At 41.4% G+C, this 20,646-nt stretch overlaps 1 pseudogene; it reads right to left on the reverse strand.

The window, feature by feature from the left end:
* Positions 1–528: 528 nt before the first annotated feature.
* On the reverse strand, positions 529–646 carry LOC124596958 (annotated as a pseudogene).
* Between the last annotated feature and the right edge of the window lie 20,000 nt (positions 647–20,646).

Raw genomic sequence — 20,646 nt, forward strand, 5'->3', positions numbered from 1 at the left:
TGAAAACAGGAGATCTTTCTGAGAGGTAGAGAGCATGTTGAGAAGTATTAGTAGCTGTCTAGTTCCTTTACAAAGAAAGAGAACTGAATAAAATGAAAATCGCTTTCCCAGCCACTGATTCGAGTTGCTTAAGTAATTGCGATTTCGGTTGGTATAGGAATTGGCCTATAAATTAGATAATCGAGAATTCAATGAAATCTGCCTATTTTGTGCACCGAAATCAATTGTCCCAGGCCAGCTAACAATAATGCTAAGTTTTCAGAATAGAGAACTAATCTAATGATGGGGGGGGGAGCATTTGTTATAATCTATAACTAAACTCCTCCTAAACAGACCATGAAGGCCCAACAGTAATGACCGACCGCCGTGACATCCTCAGTCCATCGGCGTCACTGGATGCGAATATGGAGGGACATGTGGTCAGTACACCACTCTCCCGGCCGTATGTCAGTTTCCCGAGACCGGAGCCGCTGCTTCTCACTCAAGTAGCGCCTCAGCTTGCCTCACAAGGGCTGTGTAAACCCCACTTGCCAACAGCGCTCGACAGACCGGATGGTCACCCATCCTTGTGCTAGCCCAGCCCGACAGCGCTTAACTTCGGTAATCTGACGGGAACTGGTGTTACCACTGCGGCAAGGCCGTTGGCAGCTGTTATAATCACGAATCGTTTAATTCATAAAATAAATAAGATGTTGTAATTCAGCAGAAGTTCCGGAACTATTACTTTTATGTTCAAGCTACAATAACGACGGCGATTAGGACAAACGACTCCATCCAAGTCCAGAGAACTAGTCACCACAGGGTCACCAAACAGCATATCCGGATACCGAGTAGCCCTCTTGGCGGCAGGCAGCAGGAACTGTTTCCGTCGCCACCCTATTCGTGTTGACCATATGGATCTTTTTCTATCGGAGGAAGCACACTGCAGTGTGTGTTAAGATTAAAAAACTAGTGCGTGTCGCTGTCTCGGCCCCATTTCGTTGCGGTTCTTAGTCGGCTTCTTTTTGCGACTAACAGAAGTGCGTTAGTCGCCGTCATTTCGCGATAAGTGTGTTACCTACCCTCACATTGGAAGCAATCATGTGTAGATTCAGCCAGTACACTTTTCACGGTCGAGTGCTTTGGCAGCATCGTCCACGATTAACATACAAATACGCGATTTACACACTGAGTAAAGCGGTAAAGCTCTGTCGCACTGCCCCTGTCTGTGTGGTCATACCCCGTGACTCCTCATGAACAACTCCTTTCGTTTATGGTTCTCGGCTCCCATATTAATCTCTGTTTCCCGTTTATCGGAATCTCTTGAGACAGGATGAGTTATTGTTGTTAATGTTTGAATCTTTTATCTACATTTAGATGAACCTACAGCAAACTGGCTGCTCCCCCGTCTTGCCATGAAATGTGGAATGGCGAAATACCACTCTCTGTGAACACTGCCTCTCATATGTGTGTGTTTATCAAGAATATAACCGATTCTGTTACTGCCCTCTCCCTGTTACTGTTCTGTAGTATTCCCCTCTTCTTGTCATTAGTCAATTCATTTATCTCGGCAAATTAATTTACTGCAATAGGTGATGTAGTCTGAAACCTTCACGGTCTACGGAAGGAAAGATTAGCAGGTGAGATCGCTTTTATCTCCCGTTAGGGGAAAACTACCTCTCTTTTACTTGCCGCCAGGCATCTACAAACTTAGAAATCCGATCTAGAGGCTTAGTGACCGTGGTGGGACACCCAAGGAGGGCAGGAGGGGGGGGGGGGGGGGAGAGAGAGAGAGAGAGAGAGTTCAGAGCCACCGAACGCTGGCTTTCCTATCACACAGAAGTAACGGTTGCCTTTGTCGAGAAAAGCACTTCCACCAGCGAGAGGTAAACAGTCGGTGATGCGATGAAGCCAGACACCTTGGAAATTAGCACAATAAGTCGGAGTAGAATAAAAATTAGAAGCAAAGAATGCTAAATTTAGTTTTGAATTTAGAAGGAAACAGTAGCAAACAGAGGCAGCAGTTCCTTTCCTGTGGCCCTTCAGATCCATCGTAACATGGTTTCACCTGGGTCTAAGCTCAGGCTCTAGCTTTTAAGAAGCAGGCGAGTTTTATGACGAAGGCACCTTCAGAGAACAAGATTGCCTTGACTAAAATTAGCACCAAATTGTTATAACCATTGCAAGTCAGATTTACGAGAAGGCCACACTAGAGTCGTCGAGGCAATGGGTGTGAAAACTTAACGGAAGGGCAGGTAGAAGAGTTCAGAGCAGGAGTAGCTGTTAACAGCGCTGTATATTATATAGAATTAGGACGAAAATTATCTGAAAAGTTAATTCGCGAGAATTTAAATGTTGTAGCTGTCGGGTGAAGTCATCAACAGTGATCATGTGGTTGTCGCTAGAACCACTTCAAGTGGCCCCACCTGTGACCAGGGTGGCACAATGTGTCGACGCTATCGCCTGCCCAGAACCACTGCATCCTGTGCCCTTGAACATACTTTCCTCTCACATTATGATCCTCAGGGCTGAGAGAGCAAACTAGATGGAATCATGTACTTCGAGAAAGCGCGGCTCCGGCTAGCACTAATACACACATACGTCCCACAAGAAGGTGTCACGTTTCTGCGTAGTATGGCACTATCATCCTTGCCATTCGACCATACGGCTTACCCCATCAGATTATAAATGATTTAGTAGAATGACTTCCAAAATTCAAACAGTTGATTATACGTAAAATTTCACTGACTGTTGCGTCACAGTCCACAGTCAACTGATGAATGTGTTTAACCGTCACATAACATACGAAATAAATTTCTGGTGGCAACGTTACTAGGAAGCACCGTTCAGATTTTGCCCACTATTAGGGCCAGAAGTTTCAGCATGGAATCAGGTGCTCTCTAATGTCTTGTCTGATGTTCACTGCTGAGCCAAAACAAGATGACCACTGCCCACCAGACGCTGAATGCCTCCTGGTGGTGCTGCGGGCACGGCCGTAATTTTTCCCGAGGGCATGCAGCTTTACTGCATGGTTAAATGATGATAGCGTCCTCTTGGGTGAAATTATTCCGGGCAATACAAATATCTGGGGATCTATAACTATCATTACAAATAGTTTTTCTTGAGGGCAACCGTACTTGTAGTAATCCATGTTTCAGAAATAAACCACTTTCAGCTTTAAGTAACGACTAATATAGCGCTAGAGCTACTAAGGAAAAACTGATGACGAACGCACTCCCCTGGTTTAGAAACAGACGATATTATGTGGCTCTAACGTAAGTCGTTTTCCCCATAGCGTTCTGCATAAAATTTTATTATGTTTGATTTTTTTGCATTTTAACTACATAAAATATGAAGAAACTGATACAATTATTTATAAGCCTTTAGGGGAAATAAATGTTGTTGCGTAATTGTTTGTACTTATGTACAGGTCAGTGAACTGTATCTACCCAGAATCAGGATACTTCCGGATAACGAATCTGACCTTCAGTAAACGTGAGTACTTCTCTGTAATTACTTGCACTTGTTAGCGAATTATCGCGTGTCTATGACCGCAGTTGGCTCATTATCGTTATTAATACAAACAACAATTACCGCACGTTCCAGGCTGCAGCACAGAGATTCTACGGTAATTTGACTTTGATTTCAATATAATGCTGGAACCGGCTGAAACAGAATAACTTCACTACGTTAAGGGAACGTTGACGTCAAAACTAGAACAATTCTCACAAGGACAGATTATCTATAGGTATTTAATGCAAATTAACCACCAAGTGGTGTACGGAAAACACGTTTTCAATGAGGCACACAGCTGCGGGATTCATAAGGGCAGCGTATTTTCCACGAAAGAGAGAATACGAATTGCTATTCGGCCCTGGCAATGAAAGGGAACGCTGTCACAAATCTTTATCTCTTCAAACAAAGAAAAGGAAAAAAGCAAGTGACAGCCTTTAACTTTTGAGGGACCGGTAAATTATACGATTACGCAAGGCAGGAAACCACTTTTCCTAACGAATTCATTAAATGGAGAACATGACATCTACTCTTAATTATTAAACTGTTTTTCGTTGGATGTCCTTACCAACAAACTGTGTTATGTCGTGGATCATCATGACGGTGAAAATTTGGAAACATTGTGTCCATCATGGGATTTAATATAAAATAAAAGTGTCTTTTAACGATAGCAGTTCCTTTAATTTTATTTATGTTACACGAAGTTTTCAGAAACTAGGAAAATAAAATCGGTAACTTTGCTTCACTCTTCAATAATATATAAGGGTCGGATAGATTTTCTTTTGAAAGTGTTTCTACAGAGTTTATGCAACTTAGCGCGGCTCTATTGCGTATAAGCACTGACAAGTACGCAAGGGATTAGAGTGGCATTCGTGTCTTTCCCAGGTGCGTGCAGTATATCTGGAAACGTGAAATGTGACGACGTTATTACTAAACGCGTTCAAACAGGACCAAAAACATGTTATTCTTTTCTTGGTTGCTGAAGGACAAACACCGGTAGACATCCATCGGAGAATTAACAATGTGCTTGGGGACAGATGTCTTTCGGAAACCACCATACTGGAACGGTGCGTGAGAAGGAGTGCTCCTGCTTCATGATAACGCACGTCCCCATACCGCAAATGTGTTAACCCAGAAGTTACGCCAACTCAAGCGGGACATACACGAGCAGCTCCCCTATAGGCCCGCTCCCTCCCAATGTGATTATCACTCATTCGGTTCCCTAAAAATGGCCTTGAAGGGTCGAAGATTCCTGACGGACAAGAATGTGCAGCAAGCAGTTAAGGACTTCCTCACACTACAGGATACGGTGTTTTACCAAATGGGCATCTTTAATCTGAGGCGTCGGTGGGATGATCGTCTCAGTGGTTTCGACGATTTTACCTGATTAGCATACCGAGTCAGGTTTGTACGGTCTTCAAACAGAAACTTTTTGACTGCCCTTTATACTTTTAGAAAGTAGACGGAAATGCGGCCAGCATAATTTCCATTTACCACATGATACCTGTTGTAAGTAAGTCCTCCAGGCTAAACTGGATAAGCTAAGAACAGCATTTACATGAGTTTGGAAAAATGGCCAAACATGATAGGAATGATAGGGTTAAAGAAAACACAGACGAAGCACTACCTCGAATTTTGACAGCGTTGCGGTTTCCTTTCCAAAGGAACCAGTCCAGTAATCATTTTATTCGATTTAGAGAAATCACGAAAAATCTGGATAGTTGCACCTCCTGAATGCGAGTCCAGAGATTTGCTGAAAGCCAGTGCCTTTGATCGGTGGTTCCTGTTTAGTAATAATAATAGGAATAATAACAGACACAAATTCACGTATATTTTATATCTATTGAGAAGCATTTCTTGCTGGTTTGTAAGGGCGACATATTTCAACACTACACTGAATGGCAGTATTGAAAGTAAGAATGACTTTGCTTGAGGCTGCATTTACATGGTCTTCAATTTTAACAAGCTCGATTCCGAGACTCCAAGCCTCATCTTCAGATGTACCTCTTCGCATTAAACAATTATAATAAGCTACTGCACACATAATACTGCCACGTTGCTTTGCAGTTATTTGATAGCAACTTTTTTGATCTCTTCAGGTCGTTAGATTACTTAACGTTCTGATGTTCAAGTCAAAAGCGTACATAGAATTACAGTTTTGCTAAGGTCCAATTTACCCATGTGAAGTATCATCAGATGGTGCTGGCGTTTAGTTTACACCCAAATTGACAAAAAATTACACGGAGAATGTGTATCTCATACTTTAGTACGTAACGGTGTAACGCCTTATTCTAACAAGCACAGAGGTGTGAACGTCGTAACCAATTATAAAATAACGTGATGGAGTCCTATTAAAGTATTGTGGTAATATATCCAATAGCGCCTCGTTGTACTCTACTGTCACCCTATTTATAATAAGGTATTATGTCATATAAAGACGCCGTAGTTGTGAGATGTTCCTTCCGATTGATATTATTCTATGCTATATGGGGTAGAAAGTTTTAAACAACATTTATATGTGTTGTTCACTCAGCAAGGAGATAATAGGGTCAATAAGAGTTACTAAAAGCAACCATCAACATTGTTTAATGCACGATATAATATCCTGCTTTGAAATATGTTTGGACCTAATTTGTTACAAGTATTATGCTCACGCAAGATGCGCAAATCAGAATGGTGCTGTCGCGTAAAATAATAAATTACTATCGAGGAAGTATTACAGTTTACTCAAGATCTAACGCACTATTACCACACTAGCCGAAACCGAGCGAGGTGGCGCAGTGGTTAGACACTGGACTCGCATTCGGGAGGACGACGGTTCAATCCCGCGTCCGGCCATCCTGATTTAGGTTTTCCGTGATTTCCCTAAATCGCTACAGGCAAATGCCGGGATGGTTCCTTCGAAAGGGCACGGCCGACTTCCTTCCCCATCCTTCCCTAATCCGATGACACCGATGACCTCGCTGTCTGGTCTCCTTCCCCAAAACCAACCAACCAACCACACTAGCCGAGCATCACACTTGCTACCCACAGTACACAAGTGCCTACTCCGTATTACACATCACCATCAATCTTAAACCTGTCTCAAGAAACCCGCCTGTCGTCAAGATAAACGTACCGAAGGTACAATGCTGAAATTGAGTAATAAAATTATAGTTAATATACTCTTTTCTGTCGTCATGTGAACTGTGCAGCTTAGAAGGCTACGCCAAAAAATCATCCTAGTTCAAATAAAACTTAAGATCATTTAATTGCAGTCTGAGGAAAATTCATGTAGCCGTGTGGGGCAGCCGCGCTGTCTCGGTCGCCTTGCCACCGTCCGTGCGGCTGCCCCCGTTGGAGGTTCGAGTCCTCCCTCGGGCATGGGTGTGTGTGTTGTCCATAGTGTTAGTTTAAGTTAAATTAAGTAGTGTGCAGGCTTAGGGACCGATGACCTCAGTAGTTTGGTCCCATAAGACCTTACCAATTTCTCTCAATTTATTACAGAACTGTGTTCCTGCAGTTTCGTCGACGTTGGAAATTTTAAATAGAATGTTAGCTGAGTTGGCTGAAATACAACATTGGACTCATAAGAGCGTTAAATACGCCTGTTTCAAGTTTTCTACCTTTTCTCCAGATTGAATTGTGTATCCATCAGTTAATGAAAACTGTCATTTCTAAAATTACCGTTTCTCAAATTGTTTCCGTAGAACGACCTCTTCTCCTGGAGAAGTTTCAACACTACATACAGTTCAAGAGACGGTGCCAGAATTAAACCTAACCAACCTAAGGACATCACACACATCCATTCCCGAGGCAGGATTTGAACCTGTGACCGTAGCGGTCGCGCGGTTCCAGACTGTAGAGCCTAGAACCGCTCGGTCACATCGGCCGGCTCACTGGCTGTCTTAAGCACGCTATCCACCTACTTGTAACTTTTCCTCTGAGTCCAATGCGCATCCGAAGAGTTCCTGTCAAATATACATATATATATATATTTAAAAAAAGGAAAAACAGGAGTCATCAAGAAAAATGTAAAGTACATCCAGTACAAGTATACACAATGTTATAAAATGTACTGACAGTCTCCCTAGATGACTACTAGTGTCATAGATTAAGACAATAGAAGACATACTGTAAATTCTAGTCGTACTGATGTTTATTGATGTTTAGTAACCGCATAATAAACGTTCGTCTGGCTCTCTAGTGCCTATATAGTTTTTGTAAGATAACCCGTTAAATATTCGCTGCACAAGGAAGCAAATTTATAATATTATTCCTAGGAGGCCCTTCATGGGCGCTTATAGCTTTCTTCCTATTGAACGTAAAAACCTAATTTTGTTGTAGATATATTATGCAATGTTCACTACTATGCCAAAAAAAAGTACGAGTATCAGGACCAACAGTTTGGTTTCGAATTACTTACTTGGGTTTTTCTCGGAACAAGCTTGTGGAGATTGGGTCCACTTAGATATGACCCACTCAATCGTAATTTTCAGTGATCTATATTACCAAACGACTAAAATGATTACGCAATCGTCATTGCAGGTTGCCTATCTAAAGTCTTCAAGGGGCAGCAAAAATTTCATTTTCATTATTACACAAAATTATTGGCCGAATAGAAAAATTTAAAATGATATAATCTACCCATTAATAGGCATAGTCGTTTGTTATCAGACGTTTGAAGCTGTTTACACATGGGGTATGGGATGGGGTTGGGGGGACTACTGGAAGTCCTTTAATGGATACCTGACGCCTACTGGACGTAAATGCTGAACTCTTTTCCTTTATTCCTTGTAGCAACGCTCATTTTAACATATCACGAGAGACAGGTAGGAAAAAGGGGAATAGTGTACTTCCTTGAAAACTGTTTAAGGTCTCAACACAGGCTCTTTAGGCGACGTTCAAATGGTTCAAATGGCTCTGAGCACCATGGGACTTAACATGTGTGGTTATCAGTCCCCTAGAACTTAGAACTACTTAAACCTAACTAACCTAAGGACATCACACACATCCATGCCCAAGGCAGGATTCGAACCTGCGACCGCTACGGTCATGCGGTTCCAGACTGAAGCGCCAGAACCGCACGGCCACACCGGCCGGCCTTAGGCGACGTACCTTGATGCAAAATGACTGTATTTTTTTTCTTATTTCATTGGTGAAGTGAGAAGCTATATTCCGTAGTAAACGCCCATGTGGATACGATTACTTTCTTGTTTGATGAAAATTTATCGCCAGCAAACCAAACGTTAGTGATCTGAAATGAATCACTAAGGTCTAAATCAACAGAATAAAGCGACTGCGTTAAGTAGGGCGTTCTCCGTATGAAAGAAGTGATATTGTGCAACTGACTATTGGTCTTTCATCTTTCTGATCTGGTTCTAAACCCTCCAATATTGTGGCATAATAGGAACCAGTTATGGTTATACTTTTTTCTCTGGACTCTACGGAGATTACACAGATGATCTGGAGAAACGCATAGAGCAATGGCTTTCTCTCTTCCATATTAAGAAACAGTCTTTCCTTTCTCTGAGAAATTGTAATAGTTTTGAGTGTTACTTGGTCCGATATTGCTTCCAAATTTCATCATCAGTTACGAATCTATGAAAGAAGTTTTGCACTGTGTTCCTAAACATTTTCAAATTCTCCAATGAAATTTTCATCAAATAAATCGGCCACAAGGCGAATGCTGCGTTGCATCAGTGCAGCAGTGAAACGTTAAGTGTTTGTGTTATAGATATGCAGTTGGGAGAGGGATCTATTTGTTACAGAACAAAAGGCAGCTGCAGTGTACAAAATGTAGTCAGTAGAACGTCGTATTGACGAAGATATAAACGTATTTTGCCAGCTGCAGATGGGCGAAAACACGAACAGCATCTTCACACAAATAAAGATTTACAGAAAGTCATTTGCTGCTGCATTCCTTAGGGTGAGTTATTATCATGAGTAGGTTAATGTTTCAGAAAAGTTTAAACGTTCAAACCTGTCTTTTTTATTGTAAAAGAATATTTGCACACAACTTGTGTGACTCCCGAAGAACGTACGTTTGATGTAAGGTAACACAAATAATAAATAATATATATTCACATTCATATAAGTGGTAAAACTGAAGTGCTGAATTTACTGGTGTAACGTCCGTATGCAGAGTATTACGTGATAACCCAAATCGTCTCTCTGAAGTATCACATAGGTGCTTTTCTAGAATATGAATTATGGAGAGTACCATGTCATTTCCATAGGAAGAGCGATGCATTTTTAAATCACCTGCACCACTGTATATATGTATACAGCGAAACGAAGAAGTATGTTCCTGTTGTCATCGATTTTATTTTATTGAATTCTCTCTTACATGTTGTTCCCATAACATTTACAGAGAATTCCTTTTCTGTATTATTAAATGTTCCTCAATAATGTTGTGTAGCACAAGGGACGTGTTATTATAGTCTATATCCTCATAAAGTGTTGTTTAATTTTGAAGTTCTTGGCTATTAGCAATCTGTAGCATATTTGCCGAAGACACTGTAAATTGCGAGAGATGACGAAGGAATGTACCTTGAAAAAAGGCTATAAGATCAATATTAACAAAACTAAAACGAGGCTAATGGAGTGTACTCGAATTGAATCTGATGATAATCACGGAATTATATTAGAAAACGAGCCACTAATAGCAGGAGACGAGTTCTGCTATTTGAGTAGCAAAATGGTGACAGCATAGGTACAGTGGATATAGGCCTAAAGTGTAGATTTGCAGTAGCAAGGAAATCATTAGAAAAAAGGGAACTATAATAACATCGAATGTAAAATTAAATTTTAGGAAGTTTGTTCAAAATATTTCTTTGGATCATAATCTGATACTGAAGTGAAACGTGGGCTATGAACAGCAGAGAAAGTAGGAGACGTTTCTTAATTGTAAAAAAACTACATATTTGATGCGTAATTGGTGTGATCAATTAACAGGCTCTGAGTCGAACTGACGTTGAAACAACTTTATAGTACAACTTGTCTATAAGAAGGGATAGTTGAGAGGACACTTCGTTAACATTCAGATCATCAGTTCTGAAATGGAGGGTAGTGTAGGGCTAAAAAGTGTAGAGGTATACCACAACCAGATTACAGCAACCAGGTTCCAATGAATGTAGAGAGACTAAGATACTTGCTCAAGTTAGGACAACCTTGAAGGCTGTCAGTTTTTGGACAGAATACAACAACATCAACAGAAATGTAAGCCAGGAGTAGAGTTAATTAGAAACCCAACACCGTATAGAACAAGATCAGTGACGTTTTAATAAAGAGCCTTGCAGTGACTACACAGTGTGGATTAAACTGGGAATTCGATTGAATGATAGTTGAGCAGTGATGTTAACGTTCTGCCTATGTCCCACTAGGGTGCCTGCAGCGGCGACTAATCGAGTTCCTCATCACAGCATATAGAAGGATTGCTTACGCCTCACTGGAAATACGACAAAGATCCTTGGAGATTGGGAGTTCGTCGTTGAACTTCATGTGCAGAAAGAGCTGTCAGTAGCGGGAATTGAGTTGCTAAAGCCAAGTATTTTGACTGTAATTGTGCGGAATCTGACGCAGTGGAACAATAAGAAAGGAAGGAGAAGAAGATGCCAGCCAAACAGAAGGACTGTTTTTAAAAAAAACTCTCGTATACCTAAGTATGGGAAAAGCTGGTGATGCGTGACACGGTTAACAGGTCAGGGGTAAGAATACATATTCGGTTTGGAGTTGGGGAAGAAGTTTCGTTTTCCTTGGATCATTTGTACAATTAAACATTATGATGTGGAATGAGTCATTTTACATTCACATCACACATTAATATGTAAATATGACTACGTGATCACTATTTCCAATTGCCTTTTGTTTAAATACAGTGGTGAGTTAGTAATTCCTACCTCACCACCTTTTATATACAGGGGTTGGGCAAGATAGGGGGGCACCAAGAACGTAACACGTTAGCATTCCTAATGCGCTGTAGAAAAACTGTTGGCATTCCAAACGGTTCCCAGTCGTTTCGGAATGGATAAATACAGGTTCTGTATGGGCTTCAAGAGAATCTCATAATATTATTCCTGCAAAAATAATGGTAACTTCAATTAACGATCATGAAGGGGGATAGCGATTACGTACCTTTCTCTCGAAAGTACACTATAAAGGCTCAATAATAGTGTGGCTATTGTGGCCAGGGGAGGTGAGACAATTGATCCTCGTGGCCACGAAACCAGTCCTGAACGATTCTAGTTGTTTGAACAGGGTTCGTGTCGTCTTGGAACAAAGTACCATCACCGGTGAACAAACACTGCGACATTGGATTGACCTGATCAACCAAAATTGCCACATAATCCTTGGAAGTAATGCAATGTTGTAGGGTACCCGTGGGGCCCATGGAACACCACGATTTACCTTCCAAAATTATCACCCAGTCCCCGATTGTGTCACTCTTGAGACCTAAAATCGGCAGTACGTTTACTGTTTGAAACAAGACTCATCCGACCAAATCACTTACTGTCATTGTTACAGAGTCCATGTTTTGTAGCTACTGCACCACATTTCCCTGAAAGGGTCATGTTTATCACTGATGTTTGGTTTTGGAATCCCAAATCGCTCTGGAATCCCCTGTTTACGGAAGTCCCTTCGTGTTGTTTTGGTGCCAACAGCGTTTGCAAGAGTGACTTTTTTAGCTGTCGTCCTCTTATTTTTTGTCACAGTAACTCCATTATGAACGTCTATCACGATCACTCAAAAGATACTTCCGTCCGCGTTGTGACTTAGCGGATGGTGTTTTTCCGCTTTCCCTATATGCGGTATAATCTTGAAACATCAAACACTTCGGCTTCCTTGGTTACTGAAGCACCCACCACACGAGAACCAACCATTTGCCCTCGTGCAGCTTCAATTAGCTCCGACATAACACACTTACAACGAGATTGACTGCCACCTGCAACGTGTTGAGGACAATGTACAGGTGTCGTTCGTGGTCAAATACAACAGTTCAACATTCAGTATTATCTAGGATCTGTATTTATGATCATGCATGCATTTCTCGCACTGCCTCCGTATTCATGCACAACCCTGTAGTAAAATTGAATGTCTTTTAAAGAATAGAAGGGGTTGTCAAGGAGAAATGTCTTCGGTTTGCTTTTGAATTTAACTTCTCTTTCTGTCAGGCATTACGTATCTTTAGGTAAGTGATCAAAAACTTTGATCTGGCGGCAGCATCATGCACGTCTTTTCGTGCTAAAGACAACCTTACTGTGGAGTAATGAATGTCATTCTTTCTTCCGGTATTATAATTGTGGACATCATTGTTCCTTTCGAACTGCAGTGGACTATTTACAACAAACATCCTGAGTTAATAAATATACTGTGAGGCAGTAGTCAAAATGGCTAACACCTTGAACAGATGTCTACAAGGCGATCATGGGTGGGCACCACATTTTAATCTTACAGCACGTTTTGAGTAATGCACACTTTCTTTCTTAAATATAGAAATAGAAACAGTGAATGGTCCAATCTCAAGATATGCAACATCGAGCGAATTTGAGTAGCCCCGGAGTCGTGGTTATATGTTAACGGCGTTGTTTTCCACAAAATTATGAACTGTCCGTCCGGTTGTTGACATGTCTGGTCACCGTATTTCAATTTGTGTCTGTGTCGTGGTGTAACGTCCGTTTGAGGTGTAAGGATGGGACCTCCAGATGTACATACATTAAAATTCAAGGTGAAAAGATATTAATGATAATATTCCCTGATGATATTGCTACACTCAGCGAAACTAAGGGATATTAACGAGACCTGCCCAATGCGATGAACAGCCTAATGAGTACAGAGTATAGGGATTGAGAGTAAATCGAAGAAAGACGAAAGTAAGGAGAAGTAGCAGAAATGAGAACAGCAAGAAACGTAACTTCATAATTGATGGTCACGAAGAAGGCGAAATTAAGGAATTATGCTTCCTTGCCGGCAAAATAATCAGTGACGGACGAAGCAAGGAGGACATCAAAAGCAGGCCAAAAGGGCTTTCCTGGTCAAGAGAAGTCTACTAGTACCAAACACAGGCCTTAATTTGAGGTAGAGATTTCTGAGAATGTATGAGTCTGTCAACTCCGTCTTCTCACGTCTGTCTATCTCCTCCCCCTCAGCCTGTCTCTTACCCTCCTCCTTCCCCTCTCTTTTTTACATTTGTTCCACCCCCAACTCTGACTGTATTTTCCACCTCCCTCTAACGATATCCTGTCCCTCTCTCCTTCCAGCTGCATCTCCCTCTCTTTCCTTTCCACCTGTGCATGACCCCTCTATACCTTCAACCTGCCACATGCATCTTTCCCTACTCTCTTTCTCTGTCCATTCCTCTTCTCCTTCACTCTCACCATTTCCTCCTCTATACATCGCAACCTGTCCCCATCCATGTTCATCAGCATATGAAACCCCTGAAATACAATTAAATAAATCAGGCCAGTACTGCTTTCACAACACTCAACTCTGTCTGGGGCAGGCTACCAGGGGCTTGAAAATCATGTATTTTTGTAAAATGTAAACTTTCATGGCCACGAATGCCACAATTAAAAAAAACTATGAGCTATTATGCCATGGTTGAATGGATTTCATATCAAAACCCAACACTTTGTTCCCATCTGAGGGTAACATTTTAAGGGGATTTTAGCTTCTCTGAATGTCTGCCTCGAAAATGTCCTCTGTAGATGGATATGAAACATGCAGTTTTAATGTGAAATCCATTCGACTATGGCATAACAAACTGGTGCATTTTGTTAATTGTAATCATGTATTTGCTCCTGATATACAGACTGCCATACAAAGCAGGTCGATAAAGCAGATTGATACTACTACAACACACCTGTCATGCAGGATGGCCTACATTTTAGGGATTGGAAACTCAGTTTTTGCCCCTGACACTTTGGCTGCTCTTCAAACCCGGTTTATTGGCAGGTCATTACAGCTCCCACACAATGTATTTATCGAGCAGGGCAGTCTCAATGCCAGGGGCTGGAAAAAGGACACATTTTTGCATGTACATCGGCTTCTACTCTATCTACAACGTTTATAAAACACGCAGTGCTGATACTCATGGGGGCTGCTGTTTCTGTGCCACATTTGGTTGAAATCCAACCAGGGGTCGGGGGGGATATGCAAGACATACATACACTCTAGTTTTTATATGTAGCAGTACTTCAGAGGAACTAATGTTAATAACAATATGAAATATACTACTATTAATGGTAATGTGACAGAGAAAAGACAACAGTAGTCAGGAATAACGATACAAAATTGCGACATTGTGATGTAGGCAGTTCTAAGAGAAATTATGCAACTGTGTTTGGGAAATGGCCAAGTTATAGTGAGATAGACGGATGCTTTATTGCAGGGGAATTAATGACACCTATAAAAAGAAAGGCAGAGGTTTAAGGGGAAATGTGATTAGCTATCTTTGGAAAAAAAGAGTTGATTTATTTCTGTGATGCTGGGAGGATTGCCACGTCGAAGTCTAGTTTATGTTCCCTGAAAGGAATTGAAAATAGGGGACTGAGTGATATAGTGATAGGGCAAGGTTTTTTTTTTTAAATAATGCTGCGCTGCGGGGAGCTGCTGCTTGCTCTGCCTGTCAATCTATACTCGTGGTTATTGATGTGCTGGAAGCCGCCGTGGCGGCCAGTGTGGGGGTGGAGCCGTGGCCGGCCGGACAGTGGGGCAGCGCTGTCGCCGCGGGCTGCGGCTGATGGAGTGCCCGCCGAGAAGGGCAGGGGGAGCCCTGACCTCGTCCACAGACCCACTCCTGGTATCGAGCGACCTTCGCGGCGCGACCAGCCCCCTTTTATAGGGCTATAAATTAGAACAATGTTTTAAGTGAGGGAACGGCCCGGTGCCTGTCGAAACGGCAGTTTGCCGGACGGTTGAGAAGCAGTGACTCCTTTCACCTCATCTGGCTTGCCGATTCTTCCATATTCAGCACGACGTCAATTCACTATTGACCCGTCTCTTTACTTGATTCACTGTGCGCGAAGTTGTTAGCCTCTTTAGCAGAGTAGTCGAATGCGTCTGATTGCCACGCTGAGGGATTGGTTTCAGCTCCTGGCGCTGCCAGGGATTTATCCCTGGTGGAGGGACTACAGCTTATCTCGTGATATCAGATGAGGAGCAACTGGATTGAGAAGTATTGGCTTCAAGGTCAGGAAAGCCGACGACGGCTGGGAGGGCGGCGTGCTGATTCCACGCCCCTCCGTACCACATCCGAATGACTCTGCACGACAGGGGATTACACGGTGGCCGGTAGGCATAGGACCGTGCTGATGACGGCCTGATTGCTAAGATTAATTCCCTTGTTTGCAGTAAAATTTATTTTTTGTACATGTATGTGGAGCACAAAAGCTTGAAAAAAGGATTCATACACATTTAGTACCTCCTGGAAAGATATTTAGAGTTCGAGACTCTTTTCCTATTTCTTCTCTAGGTCTCAAATAGTCGTATGAAAGTGAATCCTGATCATTGTTGGTTCCCATATTACGAAATGGATTCGCTTTTTGCGAATCCTGGTTGATGCCAAATGTTTGCGTCAGATGAAAATCCGTTCATGACCTAGACTCGAATGCAGCTTACCCAGTTATCCCGATTGGTCACCTTAAAAACATGGGGTACATGAGCTCTCCTCCAGGACCGAGCCAAACTTCTGTATTTCACAGAATTCACGACCCTTAAGCTCGCACGTTTCGTGATTCCTTCACAGGAAGAGAGAAATACGTTATCGTCTTTTTTTTTTCAGTCGAAGCATGGATGCATCATTGATGGTTACAACGACTGTGTTTATACTACAATGACTGTCTTCACATTCCAGTGTCCTTCAAGCATGCATGTGGCCAGGGGAACATTGCCAAATTCGTTGAAGACCTGGACTGCTTAAAGTACCATATTGTTCGTAGCAGTAATATTATTCTTGAAATAAAACTGAAATTCAATCGGTAGCTTGATTTTTTTTTTTTTTTTTTTTTTTTTTTTATAATTGTACACTTCGCAAGCTGTCGAATATGTGCACGATTTGCTATCACATACTTCCAGTATAGCATATTGATTAAACAAGCTGATTAAATATCGTTGTTAAAGAACTGTAGACAGTTAATATCCTTTCCACATCCAACACTAAGTAACTTTCAAATCTCATGTAAAATCTGCAGACAGCTCAGAAGTCAGCGTAACTAAATCAACCCCTTGACCGTTGAACTCTTGCAGCCAAGTTACTACAAATCGTTACATAGATCGATCGACAGCATGTCATAAGAATATATCACCCAACTAGGTGTACTGGACTAAAGTTCAACTTTGCATACTTATTTTCAGTTTTGTGTCAAACGAATTTTCGATTAATTTCACTTACCTCCCCTTCACTGCTGTCATCTCAGCACATAGGGTTGAACGCCATCGGGACTCATCAGGCAGCACGACTACACCTATAAGAGGGAGTTGGCTTGGGAGGGGCAATAGCTAGCTTACCCCACAGTGCTGTTCCCATTTAGTATGAAATCATGTTTATCAAGTTCGACTTATCTTACATGAAAGTAAAAATAAATTTAGTAAAATTTTTTAATGGTCAGAATCGTAAGTGAATAGTCTTAAGCGATGATTAGTTTCATATCTTCAGATATGATTCTTAAAAGGTTTTATTAAAGAATTTTATAGCTTTATATAAAACTTTTAGACTGCTTTTCTTCAACCTGGTGAAGTTAGGAAGTAACAAGTCTGAATTAAAATTATATCGGTAGCCAAGAATTATGCTTGCTTTTCCATGTCGTCCCTTTTTCACCACCACTCTCATATGGGTGTCAAGCAGTCTCGATTCACAGTTTGTTGCTCCAAGTAGTTAATTAACAAGTGTACAAAGTTAGGTTGAAGTTTGTTCAGGCATTAGAAGTTATAATTCAACATAGAGTAAATGAATTTTCATATTTACATCTATAAATACTCAGGTGGATGCCGTAGATAATATAATTAGTCTGAAAATAATATATGAAAGTGGTAAGAAGAGATTCTATTAGCAATGAAAGTGTCCATTTTCAAGGCTTAAGTTCGCCAAATGTGCATTATAGAAATTTCATAAAAAATGCTATTCAAAACTCGAGTAAATTCCACTTCAGCCAGCATCTAAGAACACGCTGTCATACTTGATAACCTCATTTTCAACCAGAGCTTAATGGCGTCTTGTTGAAACCCTGGGCTCCCACTCGGGAGAGTAGGTTCCAATTTCGCTTCTAACGGTCAAGCATCTTCCCTGTTTGCTAACAGCGATAGGCAGTTATAACTTAGCCAGGAACTTACCAGCTACTGGCCATTTGCGTTAAATTCTGTGCTTTAGTTCTCTTAGATACAACAGATACGAAGATACAGTGCAGCAACGGAACCTAGAGAAGCAACGCAAGTGTGAAATTACATCAAATTATGCCTAATCAAATTATGTCTAACATGTTGCTACAAGTAAGTGGAGAACTTAATGTAAGTGGGAGCTGTTGTTCTCAACTTTTAAAATAACATTCCGCTTATATTCACGAGCCGGAAGACAGGTTTGATGCAGCTGCTCACGTTACTCTCTTGAAATCTCCGTAACTACAGCAACATCTATCAATCTGAACCTGACAGTCAAGCCTTTGTCACGCTCTACAATTTTTACTCGCTACATTTTCCTCCATCACGAAACTGACGATGTCTTCATGTCACAGGATGCGCCTTATCGACCAGTTCCTTGTTTTAGCCACGTTTCTACATCTACATTTATACTCCGCAAGCCACCCAACGGTGTGTGGCGGAGGGCACTTTACGTGCCACTGTCATTACCTCCATTTTCTGTTCCAGTCGCGTATGGTTCGCGGGAAGAACGACTGTTGTGCCATATAGCTTCTTTTTTCCTGATTCCATCCAGTTCCTCTTCATCAATTACTTCGTTTACGGACGGAACGTTCCTTCCACATACACAGACTTGTTTCTATTGCTGAATTTACTATTCTTTGGTGTCTCAGGAAGATGAGGTGTTGTTCTGTTTATCGTCTACTTCCAGAACAGATTTCCTAATACGACACAAACCTAGCACAGAAAACCTTTGTAATATATTTCCTGACCAAGCCCATCGGCTTCTCTTGTTCACTACAGTTTAATGTCTGAGCCGATTTTCGCCATATGGTGGATGAAGATTTTTGTCTACCGGCAAGGCTATGAGCTGGTCTCTCAGGACGTTACATATTACGCAGCACTTTCCGCAATTAAGTGCAAGTAGGAAGATGCTCTTTGCTGAAAAATACCAAGGTCAAAAGAGGGAAATAGAAAATTCTTGAATTCTGTTTCTGAGTCTGACTGGCTTAGAGGGTTTAATGAAAAATAATTTAATGCAGCTTTTTGGAGCTCGCGACGTCGAGGAGTCCGCCGGCAGCCCTACGGGGTTAGGAGGCAGGTCTGGGGCGAAAGTTAGGCTGTAAGGTAGCTACCATTTTGGAAGTCTGGAGTGATTGATCATTCGTCACCAGTGAGGTTACTTTTCCAGTATGGAAAGCCTATTGGAAAATGTGTTCCTGTGTATGGGCGTGGAATTCGGATGGAGCTTTTTCCGGTTTTCTGGGTGTACACTGCTGCTTTGCGAATGCGCACGTACTCGGTAGTCAGAAACGTTGTATCAACCGGCAGCAAACTGGGAAGTGTTGTTTGTCAAAAGTGACAGACGTGACGATGTTTAATTGTGCCCAGTTTATGACTAAAATTATTTCAATAAAAACATTCGAGGTCGCATGTAAGTTGTATATATTTCAATTGGTAACCTCTTCCTGTCACTCATAAGACTAGTTTAAGACAAGTTTTTTACTCATTGGTGACTGTAGGAGTCGGTGGCGTGGAGAAGGCCGCTCTGAAGAGGCAATGGCAAAGTGAAATATACAACTGAAACTTCTTTATTTAAAATGAGTGTGACTGTGCTTAAATTGCAGAATGACTAAGAAGATGAAGCTTCCACGTTATTTGATTCTGAAATAGCTGAGTAAAACTGAACGTGCTGAGCCTACTTTCTCTTTACTTTTTCTTATCGTGTCAACACTGACCCACAATATTCTAGCGCAACGCAATCTGACTGCTCAAAAACAATTACAACCTGACTTCAAAGAAGTAATTCAGAACAATGGCCCTGACTAAAAATAAATCTTAACGATAACCTATATATTTCATTAAACACTTACCTCACAAAAATCTTCATTACGCGAACTATTGCAATACAGCGAGCGTCAATAAGGCCAGCTAAATAAAAGATTCCAACTATTAAAGCCACTAACTACTAATAGGCACGTGGTTAGCAAAGGAAAGATTTTGTTGCAAACCCAATAACGTATTGTTTTACCTTAATAGTGTGACATCCAGTTCAAACACGAATATAAATCGTCATTGACATCTAGTACAAAGGTATATAATCATCAATAATATTCAGTTTCCAAGTCGAACATGTACAGATCGTTAGCCTGCGCTAACACTACAGACCTCTGCCCTCCATCAATGCTAACTTCTCATATTTAAAATCGATCACTGTTGGCTGTTCACCTCCAACTGCCAAACAGTACTTCCGTCACTGCTGGCGACTAACTTCCAACTGCCCAGCACTATTGGTGATTAACTTCCAACAACGAGTCCAACCAGCCACGGAGTCTCTTTCAAAGAAAGCGCAGTCAGAGATCCAATGCAGAGACCTACACATCACTGCCAAACAGAAGCAGCCCACTTAAACAATTTACATGCGATTTGGACTGTTTTACTAATATAGATTTTGTACAATTTTATGGAGCGCTGTGTTTTCCCTAGGACATTGTTCCAAGAAATTCCCAACGTACTACACTTTTTTCCTTGAAAATTTGGAGTGAGTTGACTTTAAACTGTTATCTTGCTTCATTGTTACTGAGATTGTCACCAGAAATTGTTAGATGGCAGTTGCAGACTGTATATGAAATGTTGGTGGGGACAATTTCCAGTCTAGTTGTCGTATCTCGGAATCTTTCTATGGATCTGCACGGGGCTTCAATTATTTACTCCGAAGTAATGAGTAGTTTGTTCCAGCATTATGGGCCAGAGAGAAGACAGAGATCCTTATTTAGACTGATACAGTAGCGTAGCACATGGCTTAGTGGCTTAGTGTACTACACG

The sequence above is a fragment of the Schistocerca americana genome, chromosome 2 (assembly GCF_021461395.2).
Source record: "Schistocerca americana isolate TAMUIC-IGC-003095 chromosome 2, iqSchAmer2.1, whole genome shotgun sequence".
NCBI classification, from domain to species: domain Eukaryota; kingdom Metazoa; phylum Arthropoda; class Insecta; order Orthoptera; family Acrididae; genus Schistocerca; species Schistocerca americana.